At 45.5% G+C, this 26,202-nt stretch overlaps 1 long non-coding RNA gene across 1 annotated transcript in view; it reads right to left on the reverse strand.

The window, feature by feature from the left end:
* Window positions 1–24,362, reverse strand: part of LOC119979020 — a 186,324-nt gene extending 161,962 nt beyond the window's left edge. Inside the window, exon 1 of the long non-coding RNA XR_005463620.1 lies at window positions 24,207–24,362. This is a non-coding gene — a long non-coding RNA (uncharacterized LOC119979020). The remainder of the gene's footprint in view (window positions 1–24,206) is intronic.
* Window positions 24,363–26,202: the final 1,840 nt, after the last annotated feature.

A 26,202-nucleotide genomic window follows, 5' to 3' on the forward strand; every position in this document is an offset into this window, starting at 1 on the left:
AGTCATTTTCCATAGTGGTAATCCTATCCCAACCCCATGTAGTGATCAAAAGGCTCAAGGTTCGAAACACTTTCCAGTGGGTTATCAGTTAGTGTTTTGTGTTTGGAGGAAAAGACTTCAAGTCAGTGGTTATTCTTTTGGAACGCTAAATTGAATTTTGTATCCGAGGAAAGCATCCTGGTTTCCTCAGGAGGTAAGAAAAAGGTGCTTAAAATCTGCACTACTATCTGGTGGCCTGGAGTCAACTTGAATCACCCAACTTAATGGCCACAATGTTCCACCATCTACTCCTCACAGACAAGCTGAAGACTTAGGGGTGGGGATGGGGGGGGGGGGCGATTTTCTGCACCCCCCCCCACACTCAGCGTGTTTCTCGGCGGTGGGAGACAGCCCGCCGTTGGCAAGTGGCAGGATCTTCTTGTCCTGCCACTGTCAATGGGATTTCTTGTTGAATCTGCCTCCCACCCTCCTCTGGGAAACCTGCAGTGGCTGTTTACCATCGGTGTGACTAGAAGATCCTGCTGGAGAGAACGACTGGAAAGTACCCCCCTCAATTGTATACCTTTTTATTTTTGGACTCGCATCTCATCTGATGGATATATGTTGCGTTTTATTGTTTTCCTCTTGCGTTTTAGTAACTTATAAACTCTCCCTTTCTTTAACTCAAGAAAGCCTGGTTAAATTAGCACGTTTTAAAGCACAAGTACATTTGGACTGGGAAAAGTTATCCACAAGGGAAGGGATTTAAAAAAAATTTAACTTTGTTGCACCAACCGAGGTTGCTAAATAAAGGCAGGGAGCAGCTCATCTCTCCTCACCTGGGAGCATAACCATTTGGGGGGTATCCCCCCCAGAATCAGAACAATTCTGGGGACTTCACCGAGGATCCATTCGCAAACAAAAGTCATCCTTATCATTGACTTTACCAATTTACGAAGAGCTGACAGAAACCTATATTCAGTCTGTTGAGGAGGTTGCATCCCTTCACCTCCCGAATGTTATTTGCTTATGTCCCAGTCTCTCTTTTCCGACTGCCTAAATCTTAATCTTTGCTTTCATGGTTGAGCATAGTTTCACAACAAGTTCTCATATCCAGATTATTTGTATCAATTCGTATCCATGCTTGCCAAGGTCTATTATTTTTCAGTGTCCCCATGGATTGGCTTCATCATGCCCAGGAGAGAAAAAAAGATAGAGGCAAAGAGTTCAATATGTTGACAACTTATACAAAGAAGCCACTAATCTGCGAAACAGATATTTAAGAGGTTTAAAGTGCTGCACACTGCATAAAGGACTTCCAGTCAGCAGAAAGGGTAGGAACAGCAAAACAGGCTTTTCTCTTTATTTGCGTAAATTATTTAGCAAGATTGTGTGTTTCATTTTTCATCTTCACAAGTTATAATATAATAGAATAAATCCATTATCAGTTCTGCCTTTGATATAAAAGCTCCCTGTGCCACTTCAGAACTGCTGCACCTTTTGATCTTAGCATTTATCCCATAAGTTTTTTAATATATCACCTCATAATGGGTTTTATTTCTTAATTGTTAAATGCTTCAGACCAGACGCTGAACCATGAAAAGCAATGATTAACTGCAAACGTGTTTCATTGTTTCACAAATTTCCACCTCCATAACGTCGCTCAACTTCACCCTTTCTCAGTCCATCTGCTGCTGTAACCCTCATTGTTGCCTTCGTGACCTCCAGACACTCAATACTGGTCATCCACATTCTAACCTCATAAAGTTGAGTTCATCCAAAGGTCTCCTGCCCTTTTCTCAACTCGCAGTACAAACATGGACAAAAATGAGCTGAATGCCAGAGGTAAGACGAGAGTGACTGCCCTTGAAATCAAAGCACCATTTGATCTAGGGTGGCTTCAAGGAGACTTAGCAATACTAGAGTCAATGGGAATCAGGGGGGAAACTCTCCGCTGGTTGGCGTCATACCTGGCACAAAGCAAGATGATTGTGGTGGTTGGGCTCAGCTCAGGGCATCACTGCAGGAGTTCTTCAGGGTAGTGCCCTTGGATCAATCATCTTCAACTGCTTCATCAATGACTTTCCTCCATCATAAGGTGAGAAATGGGAATTTTCGCAAATGACAGCACAATGTTCAGCACCATTCACAACTCTTCAGATACCGAAGTCATACTGTCCAAATGCGGCAAGACCCTGACAATATCCAGACTTGGGCTGACAAGTGGCAAGTAATAGTCATGCCAGTTAAGTGCCAGGCAATGACCATCTCCTACAAGGGAGGATGTAGCCATCATCCCTTGACATTTAATGGCATTACCTTTGTTGAATCCCTGGCTATCGACATCCTGGAGGTTACCATTGATCAGAAATTGAACTGGACTAGCCATGTAAATACTGTGGATACCAGAGCAGGTCAAGGCTAGGAATCATGCTGTGAGTAACTCACTTCCTGACCCCCTCCCCAGAGCATGTCTACCATCTACAAGTCACAAGTCAGGAGTGTAATGGAATACTCTCCACATGCCTGGATGAATGCAGCTCCAACACCACTCAAGAAGCTCGACACCATCCAGGAAAAAGCAAACAGTTTGATTGCTACCCCTTCCACAAACCATCAATCCCTCCACCATTGATGAACAGTGGTAGCCTGGTGCGCCATCGACAAAATGCACCGCAGGAACTCACCAATGTTCCTTAGGTAGCACCTTTTAAAAAACCCACAACCACTATTATCTAGAAGAACAAGAGCAGCAGATACCTAGGAGCACCATCACCTGGAGGTTCTGCTGCCAGTCACACACAAACTAGACTTGGAGTATATCGTCACTCCTTCACTGTTGCTGGGTCAAAAATCCTTGAATTCTCTCAGTAACAGCTGTGAATGTACCTACATCTCAGTGACCGCAGTGGTTTAAGAAGGCAACTCACCACTACCTTCTGAAGGTCAATTGGAGATGGGCAATAAATACTCACACTCTGTAATGAAATAAAAAGTAAGTCTTGTTCCCCTATCACACTGTGCTTGCTGGCCTACATTGGCTCTTGGTTAAGCATTATCCTGATTTTTAAAAATTCTCATCCTTATTTTTAAATCTCTCCACGGCCTTGCCCTCTCACTATCTCTGTAATTTCCAATCTCACAACTCTACAATACAATATACTCTCTTTTGAGGGTTTTGCAAAAGCTTGGTATCATAACCGGTACAGGCTTGGAGGGCCGAAATGTCTGTTCCGGTGCTGTATTGTTCTTTGTTCTTTGTTATTTATTCTTTGTTCCTTGTATAACTATGCTCCTCTAATTCTGGCCTCTTGTGCATTTCCCAATATAATTTCTCCATCATTCATGGTCTTCAGTTGCCTCGAACCCAAGATCTAGAATTCCATCCCAACACCTCTCCACCACTGTACCTTGTTCTTCTCCTTTAGGATACTTCTTAAATCCTAACTCGTTGACCAAACTTTTGGTCATCTGACCCAGTATCTCTTTACAAGATTGGGTGTTCTATTTTGATCTGTAATACTCCTGTGAACAACCTTGGGAATCTTCATTATATTCAAGGCACCATATAAATACAAGTTGTTCATATTGTTAAAATCCTCTTCTAATAGTTTTTTATTTTAACTATTTTATGTTAATTATTTTATTTGTGGCATTGGTGCTTATCCACCATTTCCTTTGAGCTGGATTCACCACCGCTAACCACCGGTAGCGGAGTTCCGGATGACGTGGAGAATCCAGTGGAGGGACAAAAACGGGATCGTCGCCAATCCATTTCTGATGCTCCCCTCCCCCCCGCTGGATCGGGATTGATGTTAAAGTCCCACGCTGGCAGGAGGATGCAAAGGGGTCAATAAGACCCATTTGCAACCTATTTAGCACAGTGGGCTAAACAACTGGCTTGTAATGCAGAACAAGGCCAGCAGCGCGGGTTCAATTCCCAAACCGGCCTCCCCGAACAGGCACCGGAATGTGGCGATTAGGGGCTTTTCACAGTAACTTCACTGAAGCCTACTTGTGACAATAAGTGATTCTTCTTCTTCTTCTTCTATTACCGGACCGGGCACCATATCTGCAAGACAGTCATTTATTTCTCTTTGATATTGAATTTACTGGGCTGTGATTGACAACTTCCAGCATACACAGCTGTCAGCATTGTTCCATTCATCTCCCTTAAAAGGTTGAATAACTTTGAAGTGGTCATCTGAAATACTAACTGCAATGTTTATAAACATCAAACTTTCATTGGTAGCTCCTGGATCACTTCAAACAGAGTTAAGTGCTTTCTGTTAGTTTCACAAGTGGCAACTTCAAAATCGCTCATCCGTGAAGGGACATGATTGGAACAATGCTGACAGCTGGGTGTGTGTGGAAGATGTCATTCACAGACAACTAAAATCAATATTAAAGAGAAATTAGTGAATGGCTTGCAGATCAAAGATCTGAGGGGGTTTCCAGGAATTGACAGGTGCTGCTTCCTCTCCGAGCCAGCAGGTGTATTGCCCAGGTGAGTTTTAAAGCATTGATTGTTTTTTCAATGCCTATGTCAGGACTGCTCTCTAGCTTCCAGTCAGAGGTCTCTCTTCTGGGATCTTCCAGACAGGTGTCTCTCTTCTAGGTGGCTTCAAGACAGGAATCGCTCTTCTGGGGTGTTTGTGGGGAGGGATCTCTTTATTTAGGGGTTTCTGAGTGGGGTCTTATTTAGGGGGTCTCTGTGGGGGTCTCTTTATTTAGGAGGTCTCTGTGAGGGGGCCTCTATTTAGGGGGTCTCTTTATTTAATGGATCTCTGTGGCGGTTCTCGTCATTTCGGGGCGTGCCCGGTCAAAATGGTGGCCCAATAACTAGATTCCCGAGGGAATCCCTCACAATCCTGGCCATGCAAGAATTTGCATGGCAAAGGATTGGGAGTCACTTCTTGATTTGTGCTCCCAGCACCGGCAGGACAACATAGGACTGGATTCTCCAATTGTGGGACTATGTCCAGAGAATCCGTGGCATTTTATATGGGAAAATTCGGCAAGGCCCCAGCACCGATCCTCCAACAAGTGAGGGGCTAACAGCCACACCACGTAAAATGCATGGCCTTCACAATAAAATTGGCTGGAGAATTGCCAGGTCCATGGCCGCGCATGCGCACGTCGATGACCTGCACCGGTCACACCGTACAACATGGTGATGTCTGCGTGCGGACCCAACCTGTCAGGTGATGCCCCCTGGATAGCCCCTCGCCACCCTTGGACCCCCCCCCCCCACTCCCCCCTGCCTTCGCCAAAGCCCCCGTCCGGCCAGCAGAACGCTCTCGCCTGACTATGGCGGCACTGGACACAGTCTGAAGCCACCACGCTGGGACACAGACCGCTGGGACCACACATGCCCCGCACGGTCGGAACGCGGCCCATCAGGGGCGGAGTATCAGGGGAGGGCCTACAAGTAGCGTCCTGAGGCCGTCCCAATGGTGTGCGCTGTACCCCTTGATGGCTTGGCGTATTGGAGTGGGCGGAGCATCTGAAAACACGCAGTGACCCCGATTTGTTCGTATAAAGGGATTCCCCGCCCGATCGCTGTTTATGAAATCGGCGCCGGTAAGCGGGAATCCCGCCCGTAATCACCCAAACGGAGAATCCTACCCTATATTTTTAAAATTTCATTTTGCAACTTCACCTTTTTATCCTTTTTGAGCTTTGATTTTACCCATTTTGAAATATTTCTCAATTTATTTGTAATATCAAAATTTTTACTGCTTTGCCATAAACCAATTAAAATATACAGGGCGGGATTCTCCGGTCACGCCTGCCCGTGGTGATCTTACGGCTGAGGAATCCAGCCCACAATTTCTGTCTTAAGCTAAATTGCTCAATATTTAGAACAATCAGCTAGATTTTCAAAATACCTCAGTCAGAAAGTATTGCCTTGTCCAATTGCTGCTATTACTTTCCACATCCTTGATAATCCTTTGCAATAGTGGAGAGGATAAGCCTTCAACCAAGAAAATGTAACATAACAGTGCTATTTTTAGCACATCGCCGAGTGCGTGGTTATGCAGTATTTGTCAATAGGATTGAATTATTATCATATAATGCTGTTTTGTTGTGCACTGTTTGTGGGATGGTTTTGAAATCTGGCCTTATTAGCAACATAATAATATGCTGCTTCTTTGTACTGTACTGAACTGAGGACAGTTCTTCACATTTAACCGCTCTTCATCGAAAATAAATGCCAAACAAATGCGCTGAAATTATTTATGGGAGTTTGGGAGACTCAGAAATGGTTGGTAGGGATACAACTTGCAATAGCCATGGTGTATGGGAGGCAAGCGGATCTTTGGAACCCCCAAAGAAATAGCAAAAAACAGCTCAAAATGGTGGCTGGTCCTATTTTTCAGGCTTTTCTTCAAACCACGCACCAAAGGTCGGGGGAGCCCTGGAGACATTCTCCCACTACATTTCACAGCTGTAATGATGTGGTGATACTGTGACTCTAAAAGTTTTGGGTGTGATCTAACGGGCGCATTAGCTGCTGGCGCAAATCCTGTAATGTCCGGTGAATCTCACAACCAGACAAAAACGGATTTGCGCCGGCGAGATCTTAGGTTGAGATCTTCCTCACCCTCCCGCCATGATGCAATCAGATTTACGATCAGAAAGTGCTTGAACCTGATTTCTACTTATTATAATAAATCAACATTTAATTGCCTTCCTTGACGCCAAATGTCCACCCAAGATGTATCTTCAGCCCCCCACCTCACAGCCCCCCCTCAGCCCCCACCACCACCCCACCACCACCCGGCGGCGTGACGTCATGCTGCTGCGAATCATTACAGGTTTTCAAAAACCTGTAAAAACAGCCATGGTGACCACACCAGGGACACAGAAGTGCCTGTGGATTCTTGTGGTTGTGGGCATTGCTGGGCATTGTCTTCTGGCACCCTGTCAGTGCCCTTTGGCAGTGCCCCCATGGGGCAATGCCAAGGAGCATGGACAGGGGGTTACTGTCCTCCATTGGGGGGGAGGGGGTTTCCCTTCTGCTTGTAGGTGTGGGGGGGGGGGGGTTGCCTTATCCACCAGGGGATCCAGATGTCCTGGGTTGGTGGGGGGGGGGGGGGTGTAGCCCTTAATTTTAACTTTGAGGACTAGATGCCCTTGTTGACCCTGACCCTGCAGCTGGCTGTCTGATCTTCACCAGTAGCTTTGAAATTGCAGAGTGCCGCTAAATCAGGTGAAAAAAAGCAGACGTGAAGACAATGAGTTCCACACAGCTTTTCTAGCCTGACTCAACACTGCGAAATTTGGGGGAGATTGCACCCTATCATTTTAAAAGGCTATGGGGGGGGGGGCTGTTGGCACTGCCCAGGTGCCAGGGGGCAGTACCAAGATGCCACTGCCAGGGAGCCAGGGGGCTGGGGTATGCCTGGGCACTGTCCAGACATGTGTCTGACCACCCGGGGGCTACTAAGGCCTCTGAATACCCTTGGTGGGGTCATCATGTCTATCCAGAGACTTCCAGTGGCTGCGGGAATGCCCTCATTGAGGAACCCTTGTACTTCAATGTCTGAGTGGCACCCGCTTCTTCTATTGTAGAAAAGCTCCTCCAATGCCGATGTTCTGTTCAGAGATTGGGAACGATCAAGTTCAAAACAAAGCACCCGGACAGAGCACCTTCTCGGCAAAACTTCAGAACAGAGGAAACCCCAGCCGAAAGAAACGGCAGTTAGAAAAAACACCTGCTCAAAAGAGGAAGCACTTCAAAATTAAATGACCGTGAAGTGCCATAAAAACAACCAACGCTACCCTCCTTTGAAATAGCCTGGACCTATCAATCAAGAGGCTTTTAAAAGGTAATGACTGCAAAATTGAATGTAAACAATGCAATTCAAAGTTTTTAGGCTTCTCAGAAAGCCCAGAAACCCGAAACATTTAAAGGGGAATAAAATTGATTGTGAAAGCGCACTTCAAAGGTTTTGAACACATCGGAGGGAAGACCTTTACCTTCATCTGACGGATCATTGAAATTAACATGATCAAAGAGTTTAAAGGATTTCAAGGCTATGGGGGGAAGACTTGCCACATGACCCCCATCCCGGGACAGATCCCTGACCAGAGCCCCTCAGTCTAGCCCAACCCAAGCCCCCCAACGTCCAATTCCTTTGAAGGACCCTCCTCAGCATCCTGGATATAAGTGACTGTACTCATCCCCTTGCTCCCATCAGTGTCCCTGGTGCCTGGTCCCCACTTATATGAACCAGTAGTGATTTGCGCTTGTGTGACTTCTGATAGGGTCGGGGGAAGGGCAAAAACCAGGAGCCGCTGCATACAACTTTAATTTTGTTAATGAGATTAAATTGAATGCAAATGAGTTGTGATCTGGTTCTCATCCTTACAGGTGTTTTGTTATAAAAGATACACTGGTCAATTCAGTGATTGTTTAACTGTTTATATGCTGTGATATTAAAAGGCATAATCAGGCAGATTTTCTTGCTTTAAAAAAGAAAAGGGGTTTCTTTTATTGCACTTAACCCAATATAATTAAAATAATATTTTAAAATGCTACAACCTCCACATACGCACAATTGCACAAAGTTCACACACATCCAAATCGATTACAGTATGGGAAGGATAGATTATGTCATTTAGAATCCAGTACAATTAAAGGGGATATAAGTCTTGAAGTTTGGTGATCTTGCTGGCTTTCGGCGGAATTTAGTTGATCTGCTGCTTTCGGTGTTGAGGTGGCTTAAGGCTGTGTACGCAGGATTTACCTGTTCTTCTGGAGACAACAGCTCTGATTTGAGTTCTTTTCTATATCTGTCTCTCACATCTGGATCATCAAAATCAGCAGAGAAGGTTGATAAACTTGCACCTTGGATGAAGAGGAAGATAAAAAAGGAATCCATTCTTGGGGCAGGATTTTCCGGCTCGGTGGTGGGATCCTCCGGTCCTGCCAAACTAGCCTCCCTGCAGTGGGCTCTCCAGAATGAGCCATGTTAAAGCTCATAGGCCTTATCGGAACCAGAAGATCCCGCTGGTGGTCCTTGACTTGCTGCATCCACCACAGGAAAACCTGCCATAGGACAACTCCAACAATGGTCTTGTTCCTCCAGATTATCAGTTGTGTGTCTGGTTCCAGGGAGTAAACATGTGTTTGAAACATGCAAAGTGTTTGCTTGTCACGTGATCTTCTCTCTCTAACTGCCCAGTGACCCAAATAAGGCCATGGCTAATGTATTCCAAGTGTTACTTGATTAGGTCATGGTTGGGAATTTATTGCTGTCCATTTTCCAAGTGATTATGTCCAATTGTTTGTCTCCACATAGTTGAGTACCGAGGGGATTGTCTTCAAGCTTTGGTAATGGGATAGGAGATGGCCCCCTCTTTCAAGGCCAGTTTTCCTGGTATGGCTTTCAGACAGGTCTTCTCCATTTCAATGGTTTTAAAATGTACATGTTGCAGTGATCCAAATGGGTAGCCATTTTTGACTATGATCACAAGTCACTGGAATGTGGCTTTAGTCCTTTTGTAAAAAAACAATTAGGGGTTTCCAGGCAGAGTATTAAAGAGGAATATATAAAGCAGGATTTCACAACACTTACCAGAAAACAAAAGAATATGCAAGTGTTGAAGTTTGGGGTGGTGGGAGGCTGGTGTTGTGGGATTGTGAGTGTATGTGGAGTGGTTCTTTCATAGAAGAATCCCTACAGTGCAGAAGGAGGCCCTTTGGCCCATAGAGTCTGCACCATCGGGGGCAGCACGGTAGCATAGTGGTTCGCACTATGATTTCACAGCGCCAGGGTCCCAGGTTCAATTCCCAGCTTGGGTCACTGTCTGTGCGGAGTCTGCTTGTTTTCCCCGTGTCTATATGGGTTTCCTCCGGGTGCTCCGGTTTCCTCCCACAAGTCCTGAAAGACATGCTGTTAGGCAATTTGGACATTCTGAATTCTCCCTCTGTGTACCCAAACAGGCGCTGGAATGTGGCAACCAGGGGCTTTTCACAGTAACTTCATTGCAGTGTTAATGTAAGCCTCTTTGTGACAATAAAGATTATTATTATTACGATCCCTCCGAAAGAGCACTCTGTCAGGCCCACTCCCTGACCCCATCCCTGCAATCCCATCTAACCTGCATATCTTTGGACACTAAGCAGCAATTTAGCATGGCCAAAACACCTAACCTGCACATCTTTGGACTGTGGGAGGAAACCTAAGCACCTGGAGGAAACCTGTAGACATGGGGAGAATGTGCAAACTCCACAGAGACAGTAATCCAAGGAATCAAATCCAGGTCACTGAGGCAACAGTGCTAACCACTGTTCTGCCCTAGAGTCCGAGAGAAAGAGAAAAGAATGAAGAATGAATCCATGTGTAAAGCAGGATAACTGAGGAAAGGTTAAGAATGCTTTATATCTGCAATTGATATTTTAAGGTTGAGTTTCCCTGAAAATGTAGAAAATCTAATTGGTCTTTTTAATAGTCATATGATGTCACCATGGTTTTTATTTCCTCAGTTAATGTACTGAGCAAAAATAGTCCAAGGTTTAGAAGTCCTCAAAGGTTTTGCATGATACTTAAAGTATCATTATGATCAGATTATATTTATCAAATGTCAAAATTAACCAATTTTGAAAATACTGTATCATGTTATTCTGTTTTACCAACGAATTATTTCTGTGGCTTGAAACGGTCTAGCCAAGAAGAAACATTTCCAGATATATCCTTTACAATGAGCAATTGAGAGTCAGACAACTGTCAAGTATTCTGCTCAAAACAAAAGCACGCAGGCATATTCCACCAAACACTGCATAGCTCTTGAGGATTTGAATTAAAAGAACCCAGTGATATTCACATCAATGTAATGGAATTATGCCAGGAAATTGGCACGCACACTGAAATGAAAAATTTAGATTTTGTGGGACATTAAGCAATTTTTAATACTTCAATAAACAATATACTGTAGGACATGACATACAAAATTAGATTTTGTATCCCGTGGATATTATTCGAAGGGACATTAACTCCCTAGGTTTACTACAACTGAATCAGACCCCACAGAAAAAACCCTAGATGTCTGCGAATTCAAATCTTAAAAAAACTGCATGTAAATCTGCCTCTTGGTTGTGCATTCGTTCATACCCCTAAGGTAGGTAAAACGAGAGGAGGGTGACAGGAACAAAAAAGGCACGTCATTCATCAGTGCAAGCCTACCGAAGATTAATGTTTATCCGGCCTGGGTCACGGAATGTAATTAGTGTACCCAACCTCAGCAGAAAGCCTTACTTCATAAATTCATCATACATGGGCAGAAAAGTCACATTTATATGTATATTCTGCATGCATTATACATGCCTATTTTTATACAACTTTCACAAGGCTCAATAAAGGAAACAAAGAACAAAGAAAAGTACAGCACAGGAACAGGCCCTTCGGCCCTTCAAGCCTGTGCCGACCATGCTGCCCATCTAAACTAAAATCTTCTGCACTTCCGGGGTCCATATCCCTCTATTCCCACCCTATTCATGTATTTGTCAGGATGTCCCTTAAACGTCACTATCGTCCCTGCTTCCACCACCTCCTCCGGCAGCGGGTTCCAGGCACCCACTACCCTCTGTGTAAAAAAACTTGCCTCGTACATCTCCTCTAAACCTTGCCCCTCGCACCTTACATCTATGCCCCCGAGTAATTGACTCCTCTACCCTGGGAAAAAGCTTCTGACTATCGACTTTGTCTATGCCCCTCATAATTTTGTAGACCTCTATCAGGTCGCCCCTCAACCTCCGTCATTCCAGTGAGAACAAACCGAGTTTATTCAACCTCTCCTCATAGCTAATGCCCTCCATACCAGGCGACATCCTGATAAATTTCTTCTGCTCTCTCTCTAAAGCCTCCACATCTTTCTGGTAGTGTGGCGACCAGAATTGAACACTATATTTCAAGTGTGGCCTAACTAAGGTTCTATACAGCTGCAACATGACTTGCCAATTTCTTTACTCAATGCCCCGGCCAATGAAGGAAAGCATGCCGTTTGCCTTCTTGACTACCTTCTCCACCTGTGTTGCACCTTTCAGTGACCTGTGGACCTGTACACCTAGACTGTCAATACACTTGAGGATTCTACCATTCACTGTATACTCCCTACCTGCATTAGACCTTCCGAAATGCATTACCTCACATTTGTCCGGATTAAACTCCATCTGCCATCTCTCCGCCCAAGTCTCCAAATGATCTAAATCCTGCTGTATCCACTGACGGTCCTCATCGCTATCCACAATTCCACCAACCTTTGTGTCATCTGCAAACTTACAAATCAGACCAGTTACATTTTAAGCCAATTTATTTATATATATTATGAACAGCAAAGATCCCAGCACCGATCCTGTGGAACACCACTCGTCACAGCCTCCAATCAGAAAAGCACCCTTCCATTGCTACTCTCTGCCTTCTATGACCTAGCCAGTTCTGTATCCATCTTTCCAGCTCACCCCTGATCCCGTGTGACTTCACCTTTTGTACCATTCTGCCATGAGGGACCTTGTCAAAGGCCTTACTGAAGTCCATATAGACAACATCCGCTGCCCTACCTGCATCAATCACCTTTGTGACCTCCTTGAAAAACTCTATCAAGTTAGTGAGACACAACCTCCCCTTCACAAAACCGTGCTGCCTCTCGCTAATACGTCCATTTGTTTCCAAATGGGAGTAGATCCTGTCTCGAAGAATTCACTCCAGTAATTTCCCTACCACTGACGTAAGGCTCACTGGTCTGTAGTTTCCTGGATTATCCTTGCTACCCTTCTTAAACAAAGGAACAACATTGGCTATTTTCCAGTTCTCCGGGACATCACCTGAAGACAGTGAGGATCCAAAGATTTTTGTCTAGGCCTCAGCAATTTCCTCTCTAGCTTCCTTCAGTATTCTGGGGTAAATCCCATCAGGCCCTGGGGACTTATCTACCTTAATATTTTTCAAGACGCCCAATATCTCGTCTTTTTGGATCTCAATGTGACCCAGGCTATCTACACACCCTTCTCCAGACTCATCATCCACCAATTCCTTCTCTTTGGTGAATACTGGTGTATTCATTCAGTACCTTACCCATTTCCTCTGGCTCCATACATAGATTCCCTTGCCTGTCCTTCAGTGGGCCCACCCTTTCCCTGGCTACCCTCTTGCTTTTTATGTACGTGTAAAAAAAACCTGGAATTTTCTTGAACCCTATTTGCCAATGACTTTTCGTGACCCCTTTTAGCCCTACTGACTCCTTACTTAAATTCCTTCCTACTTTCCTTATATTCCACACAGGCTTCGTCGGTTCTCAGCCTTCTAGCCCTGACAAATGCCTCCTTTTTCTTTTTGACGAGGTCTACAATATCTCTCGTCCAAGGTTCCTGAAATTTGCCATATTTATCCTTCTTCCTCACAGGAACATGCCAGTCCTGAATTCCTTTCAACTGACATTTGAAAGCCTCCCACATGTCAGATGTTGATTTACCCTCAAACATCCGCCCCCAATCTAGGTTCTTCAGTTCCCGCCTAATATTGTTATAATTAGCCTTCCCCCAATTTAGCACATTCACCCTAGGACCACTCTTATCCTTATCCACCAGCACTTTAAAACTTACTGAATTGTGGTCACTGTTCCTGAAATGCCGACTGAAACTTCCACCACTTGCCCGGGCCCATTCCCCAATACCAGGTCCAGTGTAGCCCTTCCCTAGTTGGACTACCTACATATTGCTTTAAGAAGCCCTCCTGGATGCTCCTTACAAACTCTGCCCCGTCCAAGCCACTAGCACTAAGTGAGTCCCAGTTAATATTGTGGAAGTTAAAGTCTCCCATCACAACAACCATGGTGCTTTTATTCCTTTCCAAAATCTGTCTACCTATCTGCTCCTCTATCTCCCGTTTGCTGTTAGGTGGCCTGTCATAAACCCCCAATATTTTAACTGCGCCCTTTTGATTCCTGATCTGTACCCATATAGCCTCGCTGCCCTCTGAGGTGTCCTTCCACAGTACAGCTGTGATATTCTCCCTAACCAGTAGCGCAACTCCTCCACCACTTTTACACCCCCCTCTATCCCGCCTGAAACATCTAAATTCCAGAACGTTTAGCTGCCAATCCCGTCCTTCCCTCAACCAGGTCTCTGTAATGGCAACAACATTATAGTTCCAAGTACTAATCCAAGCTCTAAGTTCATCTGCCTTACCTGTTATAATGTGGAGATGCCAGCGTTGGATTGGAGTGAGCAGAGTAAGAAGTCTAACAACACCAGGTTAAAGTCGAACAGGTTTGTTTCAAACACTGGCTTTCGGAGCACTGCTCCTTCAGAAGGAGCAGTGCTCCGAAAGCTAGTGTTTGAAACAAACCTGTTGGACTTTAACCCGGTGTTGTTAGACTTCTTACTGTGCTTACCTGTTATACTTCTTGCATTAAAACATATGCACTTCAAGCCACCAGTCCCGCTGTTTTCAGCAACATCTCCCTGTCTACTCTTCCTCAGAGCCATACTGGCCCTATTTCGTAGTTCTCCCTCCATTTTTTCACCTTCTGATCTATTGCTCTGGTACCCACCCCCCTGCCATACTAGTTTAAACCCTCCAGTGTGACACTAGCAAACCTCGTGGCCAGGATATTTATGCCTCTCCAGTTTCGATGCAACCCATCCTTCTTGTACTTGTCACACCTGCCCCGGAAGAGCTCCCAGTGGTCCAGATAATAGAAACCCTCCCTCCTACACCAGCTGTTTAGCCACATGTTTAGCTGCTCTATCTTCCTATTTCTAGCCTCACTGGCATGTGGCACAGGGAGTAATCCCGAGATTACAACCCTAGAGGTCCTGTCTTTTAACTTTCTGCCTAGTTCCCTGAACTCCTGCTGCAGGACCTCATGCAACGTCCTGCCTATGTCGTTAGTACCAATATGTACAACAACCTCTGCCTGTTTGCCCTTCCCCTTCAGGATGCCCGCTACCTGTTTGTAGACATTCTGGACCCTGGCACCAGGGAAGCAACATACCATCCTGGAGTCTCTTTCACGTCCATAGAAGCACCTATCTGTGCCCCTGACTATAGAGTCGCCTATAACTATTGCTCTTCTATGCTTTGACCCTCCCTGCTGAATATCGGAGCCAGCCGTGGTGCCGCTGCTCTGGCTGCTGCTGTTTTCCCCTGATAAGCTATTCCCCCCAACAATATCCAAAGTGGTATACTTGTTCGAGAGGGGGACAACCACAGGGAATTCCTGCACTGACTGCCTGCCCCTTCTGGTGGTCACCCATTTCTCTGCCTGCACCTTGGGTGTGACCACATTTCTATAACTCCCATCGATGACGCTTTCCACCACCTGCATGCTCCTAAGTGTATCCAATTGCTGATCCAACCGAACCATGTGGTCTGTGAGGAGCTGCCATTGGTTACACTTACTGCAGATATAGTCGACCGGAAAGCTGGAAGCGTCACAGATCTGCCACATCCCACAGTTGGAGCACTGCACCCCGCTGAGTGACATTTAACACTAGTTAATTAATTAAAAATAAACACTTTACTTATTGTTAGATTGAGTTACAATTAACTATATGACCCTGACGCTAGATGATTTTTACTGGAAAATTAAATGCTAAATACCGATCTCTGACCTCAGGTTACTCCACTATCTAGTTAATCAATTAGATTTCTTTTTGCAATATTATTTTGTTTTTCAAATTTAACAGATTCCCATCCAGCCAATGAGGTCACAGCTTTACTGTCATGTCACTTAGAGCCCCCCACCCCCCTCCCCTCACACAATTTGAAAAGGTAATAAAAATAAAATAAAAATCACTTACCTTCCCAGGTTGCTCTCTGGTTCTCTCCCTGCAGATTAACAGTTTCAGGCCAGAAGAAAGAGAACAAAACGATAGGGAAAAAGCACCTTTTCCCACTCTGCACCGAATCACCTCACTGCACCAATTTACCAAGTTCCAATTCCCACTCTGGATGTGTCTCACTCACTCAGGATGTGTCTCCTTCACCTGCGCAAAGCAGGTACAGATGCAAGGATGTGTGAGAAAGACCTCTGTTTGAGTTTGAACCCCCCTCTCCACCTTTGGCTACTCCCTGGAACCCTTTGGTTCTGTGCTCTTTACTTTTTAAATTGAGTATTTTCAAAGGGAGGTGAAAAGAAAATCATGAACGCCATCGTCAGTAGTCAGAGGCATGCTCAGGGGAAGGTAATCTATCTTTTCGTTTTTTTCTTGGGGTTTGGGCAAAGCAAAATTTATCATTCATCTCCAGTTGCCTTGACAACTGACTGTCACGTAACACAAATGTGTATTCATAATGTGGAGGCAAAATCATATACAGGTTAAAAACAGAGATGTGGTGCCCATTTTCCTGGATAATATCAGTAAACCTCTTGGATTTTACAACTATCTAGCAATTTTCATGGCAATCGTTTTCGTGTCTGTTTAAATACTACTGGCTTAAATAAGATTCAACAACTTCCCAGGACAGGATTGAACACACAGGGAAAAGAGTTGGATTAGGCCCGATATCAGCATTTCTGCAATCTGTGCTTCATCCGATCTGGAATCCCGCTATCCTGACAAAGGCACATGCTCTCCTCTCCTCCCCTCTGGGAAGAGTGGAGGTTACAAAGTCCCCTCTCATGATGGACATGGCATCTGCCAGTTTGCAGATGCACCACTGCATGGCAAAGTGTTGGAAATGTTGCATCTTCTCACCTGGTGTGGAGGTTGAGGGCTTTGGTGCTACTCCCATCATCCTCCCCCACTGTGCACCTGCAGGTCTACTTGTAGGACAGGATATCGTTCAGTGACCATCACCTTGGGGAAATGGATTTGCCTTGGATTCTGATCCTGGCTAATTAGACAAGAGCTCCCCGAAGACCCTTCATGGGTGTGGCTTTTTGTTGAACACTCTTTTCTTCACTCCACTGCTTGTGCTCCATGTCCCTGTATCACTGCAGCCAAGGAGGGTTTTTGACTATAGTTCCAATTACTGAAAGAAGGCTGGCAGGCCTTCAGGCAGTTCTGATCTCTGCTCCATCTGTTGCAGTAGAGGAAAGAGCAAGCTCACTGGAAGCCACAGGATGATCCCTTCAAATAGCCCTAGTGGGGGTTCACATGAAGAGCTGAACTTAGGGGCTTTCAAAAGAGGGCGATTAACCGGACCTGTGGGGTCTACAATGGCAGCTCATGCACTAAATGAGCATTAAACAGTGTTTTACATCACAATCTGCCCACTGTCCATAGCACACCCACGCTGGTCCCATCATGGCCCATTAAGAAATGCAGGCTCTATTTTACAATCTCCGAGCTTCCAAAAAGACTAGCAATAGCAATAATATCGAGTCCAGTTTTACAGCCAGATAATCATGAGAGGAGTCCCTTCCAACCCAACAGCTTTGTGCCTGGTCTTTCGAAGAGCATCCGATTAGTTTCCTTTCCTTTAGTTTCTTTTGTCCTTTCATCCATTGTGTATTCCTGGCATTCAATGCTATTTTTCTTTTTATTACAATTATAAGAGCATTCTTACTGGATCAATGCCCTTCAAATATAGAACATAGAACATACAGTGCAGAAGGAGGCCATTCGGCCCATCGAGTCTGCACCAACCCACTTCAGCCCTCATATCCACCCTATCCCCGTAACCCAACAACCCCTCCTAACCTTTTTGAAAATGAAATGAAAAATGAAAAATGAAAATCGCTTATTGTCACGAGTAGGCTTCAATGAAGTTACTGTGAAAAGCCCCTAGTCGCCACATTCCGGCGCCTGTCCGGGGAGGCTGGTACGGGAACACTTAGTTTTGGACACTAAATGCAATTTAGCATTGCCAATCCACCTAACCTGCACGTCTTTGGACTGTGGGAGGAAACCGGAGCACCCGGAGGAAACCCACGCAGACACGGGGAGAACGTGCAGACTCCGCACAGACAGTGACCCAGTGGGGAATCAAACCTGGGACCCTGGCGCTGTGAAGCCACAGCGCTAGCCACTTGAGCTACCGTGCTGCCCTAGTCAAAGGGAGTACACAACCCAGAACTAGGGAGGGGGGCATAATCTTCAAATTGGACCATTTGAGAAATAAATCATGAAACACTTCTTCAAATTATAGCAGAAATTGGAAACCCGTTCCCCACTGTGGAGGATTTTACTTTATTGAATGGTTCCTCTTTGATGCTATCACGCATTCTCTTCCCATGAACTGGACAATCATTGTAGTATGGCAACGCCGAGTAGAGTCATTGGAACCATGACAGACTATCAATGCCTCCCTCAAAAATAAGGGAAGGAAATTCACTCAATTTAAGGAGAAATTCCCGGTGCCTAGAAAACAGAAGGCAGTATATGTTGACAGCTCATTGGCTAAAATGTGCTTTCTCTATTTACTCACATTACATATTACCAAGTTCAATCGCTGGGCTATTTCAGGTTGTTATTTGTTTGGTTTTTGGCTGAACAGGCTGCAATTCTGTTTTCTGAGCAGACTACCCATTTTGTTATTAAGTGCAAATCGAGCAGGGAAAGCCCGGGTTATGCACAGTTATTTTGTGTGGCTTCATTCCTTTTTTATATGTGTGTGTGTGTGTGGTGTTGCAAGATTTGCAGTGAAATATCGAAGCTGGACGCATTATAACAGTCCCTATGGCTACAAAACAACCAGCCTCTCAAAACGAAATTCAATGCCTCTGACAATGAGAGGCAGTTTGCCCCAGGGGTTAATGGTGCGGCATCTAAATCCACAGCATCTAAACAAAGAGCTGACAACCTTCCTATAACAGTGAGGGAAAGGGACTGCATTGAAACAAGTGCCCCATCTGTACCAGCTGAACAAGGTTAAGGCCACAGAATTTCTTAAGAAATAAGCCTCATCTGCAAAACATTTAAAATATGTTTTTATAATCTGCACCTTGCTGCATTCCCAACTCTTTGCACAATTATGGATTTGATAACAGGTAGCTACTCTCGGAGTTTTTGGGGCTGATCTGACCTCCAGGGATGGGGGTGGGTAAGATATGCAAGGTTACCCTTCCCTGTCATTGCCAGTGTTAATGGTGGAAAGTGTACGCATGGAATATTGGATTGCCACTTCAGTGGGGAAAACGGAGAAATGGTTGAAGAAATGCATTAGAATTACATTTTTTTTCATTTCTGTCTATAAGAAGGATTGAAGAATCATTCCTAATTCAGCAAACAAATGACTGGGACATCAGGGGAGTACTGATCAATATCAGTAGAGGAAATGTTATTAAGAAGTCAGAGACACAAGTAAATAAACCGCCAAAGGATAGTGGCTTGCACCCAGCAAGTGAAGAAAATGAGAAAGCTTTGCCAAAATGCTCACTAGCTCATTAAAATCAGAGATGATACATGAGATTTGGAAAATGGCGAATGTAATTATTTTTTTACAAATTGCATAGACATTAGCTCGGAGCTTATAGATCATTTACCTTGGCATCCGCAATAGTAAAAATGTGGCAGAGCATTAAAATGCAAGACACAGTTCTGGATTGATCAAATTGAAAATAATAAATGAACACCAGTGTGAATTTAAGAGGAAATTATGCACCATGAGCTTATGCAAAATGTAACTAAATTGAAGCACAAAAGCTCAGTGAGTATATTCCTTAATGTTGCACTGACCTTACACAGTAAGAAGGTCTCAGCTAAGACTAGGTGAAAAATGATGAATGACTTTGATCTCTGGGTGATGTTAACTGCATTAGCCAATCTTAGATGAAGCCAATATAATGTGACATTGTAATTGTTCCTTTTAATCCTGGGCGTGAAAGGGGAATAATTGACCATGATTCCCATTCTTGATTACTGACTGTAACCCTACTGATAATGCATTTGTGCGGCCACAGAATATGGGTAGCATCAGTTCACGTAATGATGGCCCCCAGCTTCTGCCACATTCAGTGTCCAATTCAACATAAAACATGGCCATCTATACTGGGCGTCAATGTGTTAATACTGTGACATTGTGGCATTAATCCACATCTTCAGGTGAGGAGGATTAAGTAGGGAAAAGTACAAGAGGAAACTAATTGGTTATGTCTAAAAAGATTTGAATTTCGCATGCAGCTATTAGAAAATAGTGGGCAGTAGGACATTTTTGCAAAGCTTCCTTTCCTGCTCACAATGGAACAATTGAAAGGACACTGAACAATATTGTTGTCTCTGAGCTCAACCTTCGCAAAACTCTTTACAAATCTCAGGGACGAGCCTGAATTTTTATTGTCAAGGTGCGTGGGTAAAGTCAGGAAACGTATGCTTGGCTCAGAACCCAGGCCTACATTAAATTTGTGAGAGGACCTGCTCCCCAGAGAAAGCATTTCTTGATTGACAGCTCAGGCTACTGATCTCTGCTGTCAATTCCACAATGTTTATTTACGGTAAGTTCAATAGTTTCAAGGGTTTCTGGTTTTTGCTGTTGATGCTTTAAAGGGTCTGGAATGTTCACTCTTTTATTGCCTTCTAAGTGGTGTTACTTCTCTTTTAAAATAGCAGAACATTATGAATTAATTATTTTAAAGCTTTATTTTACGCATCCTATGGTCAGTATAGGCTTCATTCGTCAGATACAATGCATATTGAGTCAAAGGGCATGAATATGCCACAACTTGGGACTTGGTGGATAGGGCGTCATGGGCGGGAGGGGATGTAAGGCTATAACTTAGCATAGAGAACATGAGCAGCCATGGTGGTGGGTGGGGGGCATAACGTGGCATGCAGGGGGGTGGGCATGAAAAGGCCCTTTTGTGTTTAGCTTTTGAAAGGAGCCCTCGTGCAGTGTAGGGTTCTTAATTCCTCTGAGGGCCTATGAACTATAGCTCTTTAAAAGCCTGATCCGACTGCATAAACACTGCAGAGGAGTAGGGCATGCCTATCTATAGAGCCTCTCTGTAACTGAGCCAGCCAAGCAGGAGCCGGTGGTGCAGGCTTTTGAAAGGCAACTTTGAAAAACACTCCCGAGAAATCAGGTAACCCACAAATGAGATTGGGAATCCTGGGATCAGGACCCTTTGCATCATTTTTAAAGAGCTCCGAAGTCACCACAATCGCTGTCGGTAGACCCTAGATCTAGCAAGGCAGTGATGAGCAACGGTTCTCTGGGGTTCTTCCTTGCATGTGGAGCAGGCCCTGCCACCCCTTCCTCCTCATGGTTTTGCTCATGCCTTTGGTGAGCTAAGCGCCAAAATTGGTGCCTTCTTCTTTTCTCCAGCCTATGAGTGAGAAGAATGACAGTGATCTCACCAGACACTATGTTCCTGATAGTCTCCTCACTGCAGTATCAAATAGAGAGACTTCATGGTTAGCATTTGTCTGTGAAGGACAAATCTCTGCCCATTCTTTGTCTTCAGCTGTCACTCAAAACCCATTAACCCATGTCCTGGCCACAACATTGATGTCCAGTCCTTAGTTCCTATGCTGGTTGGACAAGACCATACACCACCCCTGCTTTATACCACATTACCAGATGGTAACAGCTTTGGGCACTCTATTGCATCCCGGACCCTCATCTAAGTCTTAGGCATTGTCCAAAACTTCACTCCAAGGCCTTGCACTCACCTTGGCTCATAGGGGGCACTTGTCAATCGCCACTTCAGCACTGAGTGAAGGATTAGGAGTGCTATCCTGAGGCAGTGCGCCATCACCGTGTTGCTAAGGGGACATTGTTGTTTGCTCAGTCTGGCAATGGCACGGCCACATCAAAGCTGTCATTGAATTTGGAAGTCCATGTGCAGAGGGTTAACTGCTGAGCAGCAACCACTGGCACTCTCACACATCATTGCTGCTAGAGTGGGCACAATTGTGTGTCTAGTCTGACTCCAACTATTTCAATGGAGCTCAAGCTAAACTGTCTCAGCTACACCAGTACTTTAGTTTTCCATCTGCCTTGCCCTGGTCCTCATCCTGACTCCATACGCAACCCCCCCATGATTGCGTGGAACCTTCAGTCTGTGCTACTCCTCTGTGATTGTTTGGAATCTCAGAGCTCTGTTCACCAGGTGTATGCCTTTTGAAACTAGTTTGTTGTTGAAAATACAGAAAAATGTGTCATTTGAAACATGGAAGTCTGGCAATATCTGGTCTGAGAGAAATCCGAGAGGATACAAGGAAAGATCCCATGAAGGGTTAATAGCAGCTGCAAAGAGCAGGATTCTAAAATGCAGATTCTTTCTCTCAAGCAGGCTTAGCAAACACACAGGATTATTGTATTAAGCTAAAAACAATGTTTCACACCTTCATTGAAATTAACTCTCTTAATAAACAGCAGGAAGGAAAGATAGAGATAGATAGAGAAATACAGTACAGAACAGGCCCTTCGGCCCACGATGTTGCGCCAAACTTTTGTCCTAGGTTAATCATAGAATTTTGGACACTAAGGGCAATTTTTCATGGCTAATCCACCCAACCTGCACATCTTTGGACTGTGGGAGGAAACTGGAGTACCCGGAGGAAACCCACGCACACACGGGGAGGATGTGCAGACTCCACACAGGCAGTGACCCAAGTCGAAATCGAACTTGGGACCCTGGAGCTGTGAAGCAATTGTGCTATCCATAATGCTACCGTGCTGCCCTTCAGAAGAAGTTAATCTATACTCCATTATTCTACCCTAATCCATGTACCTATCCAATAGCCGCTTGAAGGTCCCTAACGTTTCCGACTCAACTACTTCCACAGGCAGTGCATTCCATCTCCCCACTACTCTCTAGGTAAAGAACCTACCTCTGACATCCCCTCTATATCTTCCACCATTTATCTTAAATTTATGTCCCCTTGTCATGGTGTGTTCCACCCGGGGAAAAAGTCTCTGACTGTCTACTCTATCTATTCCCCTGATCATCTTATAAACATCTATCAAGTCGCCCCTCATCCTTCTCCGTTCTAATGAGAAAAGGCCTAGCACCCTCAACCTTTCCTCATATGACCTACTCTCCATTCCAGGCAACATCCTGGTAAATCTCCTTTGCACCTTTTCCAAAGCTTCCACATCCTTCCTAAAATGAGGCGACCAGAACTGCACACAGTACTCCAAATGTGGCCTGACCAAGGTTTTGTACAGCTGCATCATCACCTCACGGCTCTTAAATTCAATCCCTCTGCTAATGAATACTAGCACACCATAGGCCTTCTTCACAGCTCTATCCACTTGAGTAGCAACTTTCAAAGATCTATGAACATAGACCCCAAGATCTCTCTGCTCCTCCACATTGCCAAGAACCCTACCGTTAACCCTGTATTCCGCATTCATATTTGTCCTTCCAAAATGGACAACCTCACACTTGTCAGTGTTAAACTCCATCTGCCACTTCTCAGCCCAGCTCTGCATCCTATCTATGTCTCTTTGAAGCCGACAACAGCCCTCCTCACTATCCACAACTCCACCAATCTTCGTATCATCTGCAAATTTACTGACCCACCCTTCAACTCCCTCATCCAAGTCGTTAATGAAAATCACAAACAGCAGAGGACCCAGAACTGATCCCTGCGGTATGCCACTGGTAACTGGGCTCCAGGCTGAATATTTGCCATCCACCACCACACTCTGTCTTCTATCGGTTAGCCAGTTTGTTATCCAACTAGCTAAATTTCCCACTATCCCATGCCTCCTTACTTTCTGCACAAGCCTACAATGGGGAACCTTATAAAATGCCTTACTAAAATCCATGTACACTACATCCACTGCTTTACCTTCATCCACATGCTTGGTCACCTCCTCAAAGAAGTCAATAAGACTTGTAAGGCAAGACCTACCCCTCACAAATCCGTGCTGACTATCCCTAATCAAGCAGTGTCTTTCCAGATGCTCAGAAAGACAAGTATCTCCTCGAGCTTATCAATCTGTTTCACACTGTCCTCTCCACCCTATACCCGCCCCCCCCCCCCCCACCCCCTCGCCCGGCCACACGCCTCCCACCATGCAGGCACTTGGGAGACCAACTTGGACAATAAGCCTCGCAAGACCTTTAATTAGCTTAACAGGCTGACGACCCCAGCCCGCCTTTGGAAAATGGACCTGGAACTGGAATGGAGCTAGCGGCATGAAATTCTGTGCCTAACCACCTCCATCCCCTCTCCCGATAGGGACTAAAAATCCAGCCTAAGTCTCTGGTGTGAGACTTGTACTTGCAAACAAACATAACAAAGAACGAAAAATTGAAATAACTCCAATATAACTGACCAAGCTCACCAATATTTGAAAAATCATGCAGGAATTTTTGACCTTGAAATGCGTCACCTTCTCAGCATTTGAAGCCCTTTCCCCGAGCTCCAATTTTTCTGTCTCTGATTTCCATTTTCCACGCATGTACAAGAGATCAAGACCCTTCATTCTCACTTTCTGTCGAATGCCAAAATTGTGTATTCACTCCTGCCCTTCCCAAAAAATCCTCCAAGCAGCTTGTCCCAGTGGCTGCAAACTCATTACAAAGTCAACTGCGAATGTAAGGTCCCAAAAGTCTGAGCAGCTTGCCAGCTTTCTACGAAAATGAATTTCTCTTCCAACCTCTGCCTTCAAATGTACATTTACATTTTCCTCAGCCGGCTCTAAATTTTTAAAGACCTTGAGTATCTGCTGCAGTCACTTTAATCATAGCGGAGTTCTACAATAGAATCCTTTTAGCTATGGCCTCCACCTACCCCGGGCGAAATGATCCATTTGGGAGACGGAGGGCAGAATTTACTGGATGTTTGTGCCAGCGGGATATTCCGGTCCCACTGAAGGTGCACCCCCGCCTCAGGTTTCCCGGTGACGAGGGGTGCATTCAGCAGGAAACCCCGTTGACAATGGTGGCACCAGGATGTCCCACTGGAGGGCCACCTCCACCACCGCAAAACAGGTTGGGCGGAAAATCATGCCCAAAGTGTTGACGTTGGGACTGAATTACGTGCAGTTCACATTCCCATTGAGGACCCTGTTTCTGGAGCAATTCAAGGCCAGCACTCTGATGGTGCGAAAGACGAGCAATTCCCGGCCCAGTGGGCATTCTAACTGCTGGGGCGGGGGTTAGGGGGAAAGAGCCTGGCAGCTGGAGCTGTTTTTAAGCGCTCCACTTATCACTCACTGCAGCCACATGGATGGCTGAGAGAAGACAAGCACCTCCCCCCCCCCCCCCCCCCCATCCCCTCCCCCGAGGCTGGGTGTCCGAGATTGACCCACAGCTCAATGCCAGTGAGGAGCAGAGGGCCACCCTTTTCCCCAACGTTGTCCGCAGACTCAAGCCTGCCCTCCTGAACACATCCTGGGAGGTGGTGGCAGAGGCAATCAGTGCTGCCAGCCTCACCAGGAGGAGACAGCTACTGATCCAGAGTTGTGGGAGTCACTGGTGAGTCCCCTGCCCTGAGAGTACTAGGGAGGGTACCGCAGTCCACAATGCAGGTATCCTCTTGTTAGGGTGAGCTCTGCTGATCTCCTGTTTCTTCTATAATGGGGCAGTGCTTCTGAGGAGTGCCAGCACCTGGTGGGTCCCTCATTGAGCTTCATGCTTAGTGATACAGCTGGGGTATGAGGGTGTCCAGCGGGTCGGCCTGGGTGGGCTCCCAGATGACCTTCTGAGCATTTAAAGGACAGAGGCAGCACTTAGTAGTGTGAGCAACCAGGAGCCTGTAAGTAGCACCAAAAGGGTGTGCTTAAAAGACAGACTGCAGCAATGGCGATCTTAGCCAGGCAACACCGATCCTGAGGGGGGGGGACCCCAAGTCCACAGGCATGGCACCAAGTCATGACTCGCTACTGCCCCGGGCTCAGGCAGCCATCCCCCAGCAAGCCCAGGGGTTTTCAACTGTTTTCAGAATTCTTTTAGCCAGGGTGCCCAGTGCACATTTGTAAATAATTGTTGTAATTCATGCCCGGGAGACCTCTGCCTGAGAGGAGCGGAGCATCGCGGAAGGGCGGAGCAAACTGTGTCCAACCCGCCAATCACGTTTAAATGCATGTAAATGCTGGTGCTGCATGCTGCTGCCGGCGTGGGTCGCAAACCTCATTATCAGCACCATCGAGGGACCAGATCATGGCACCGGAATCGGCGCCAGCACACGGACCCTGATTTTGGCCAGACGCCCGATTCTCCAGCCGATGGCAGTTCGTATTTGCAGTGTGGCGAGGTGGTGAATCCACGTGTAGGCTCCCAACTCAATTGTCCTGACATAACATCAGCTCCAGTCTCTCCAAAAAGTTTTCCAAATGCCATATCCTAATGAAACTCCCAAATATGAAGGGA

This window comes from Scyliorhinus canicula, chromosome 15 (assembly GCF_902713615.1).
Source record: "Scyliorhinus canicula chromosome 15, sScyCan1.1, whole genome shotgun sequence".
NCBI lineage: Eukaryota > Metazoa > Chordata > Chondrichthyes > Carcharhiniformes > Scyliorhinidae > Scyliorhinus > Scyliorhinus canicula.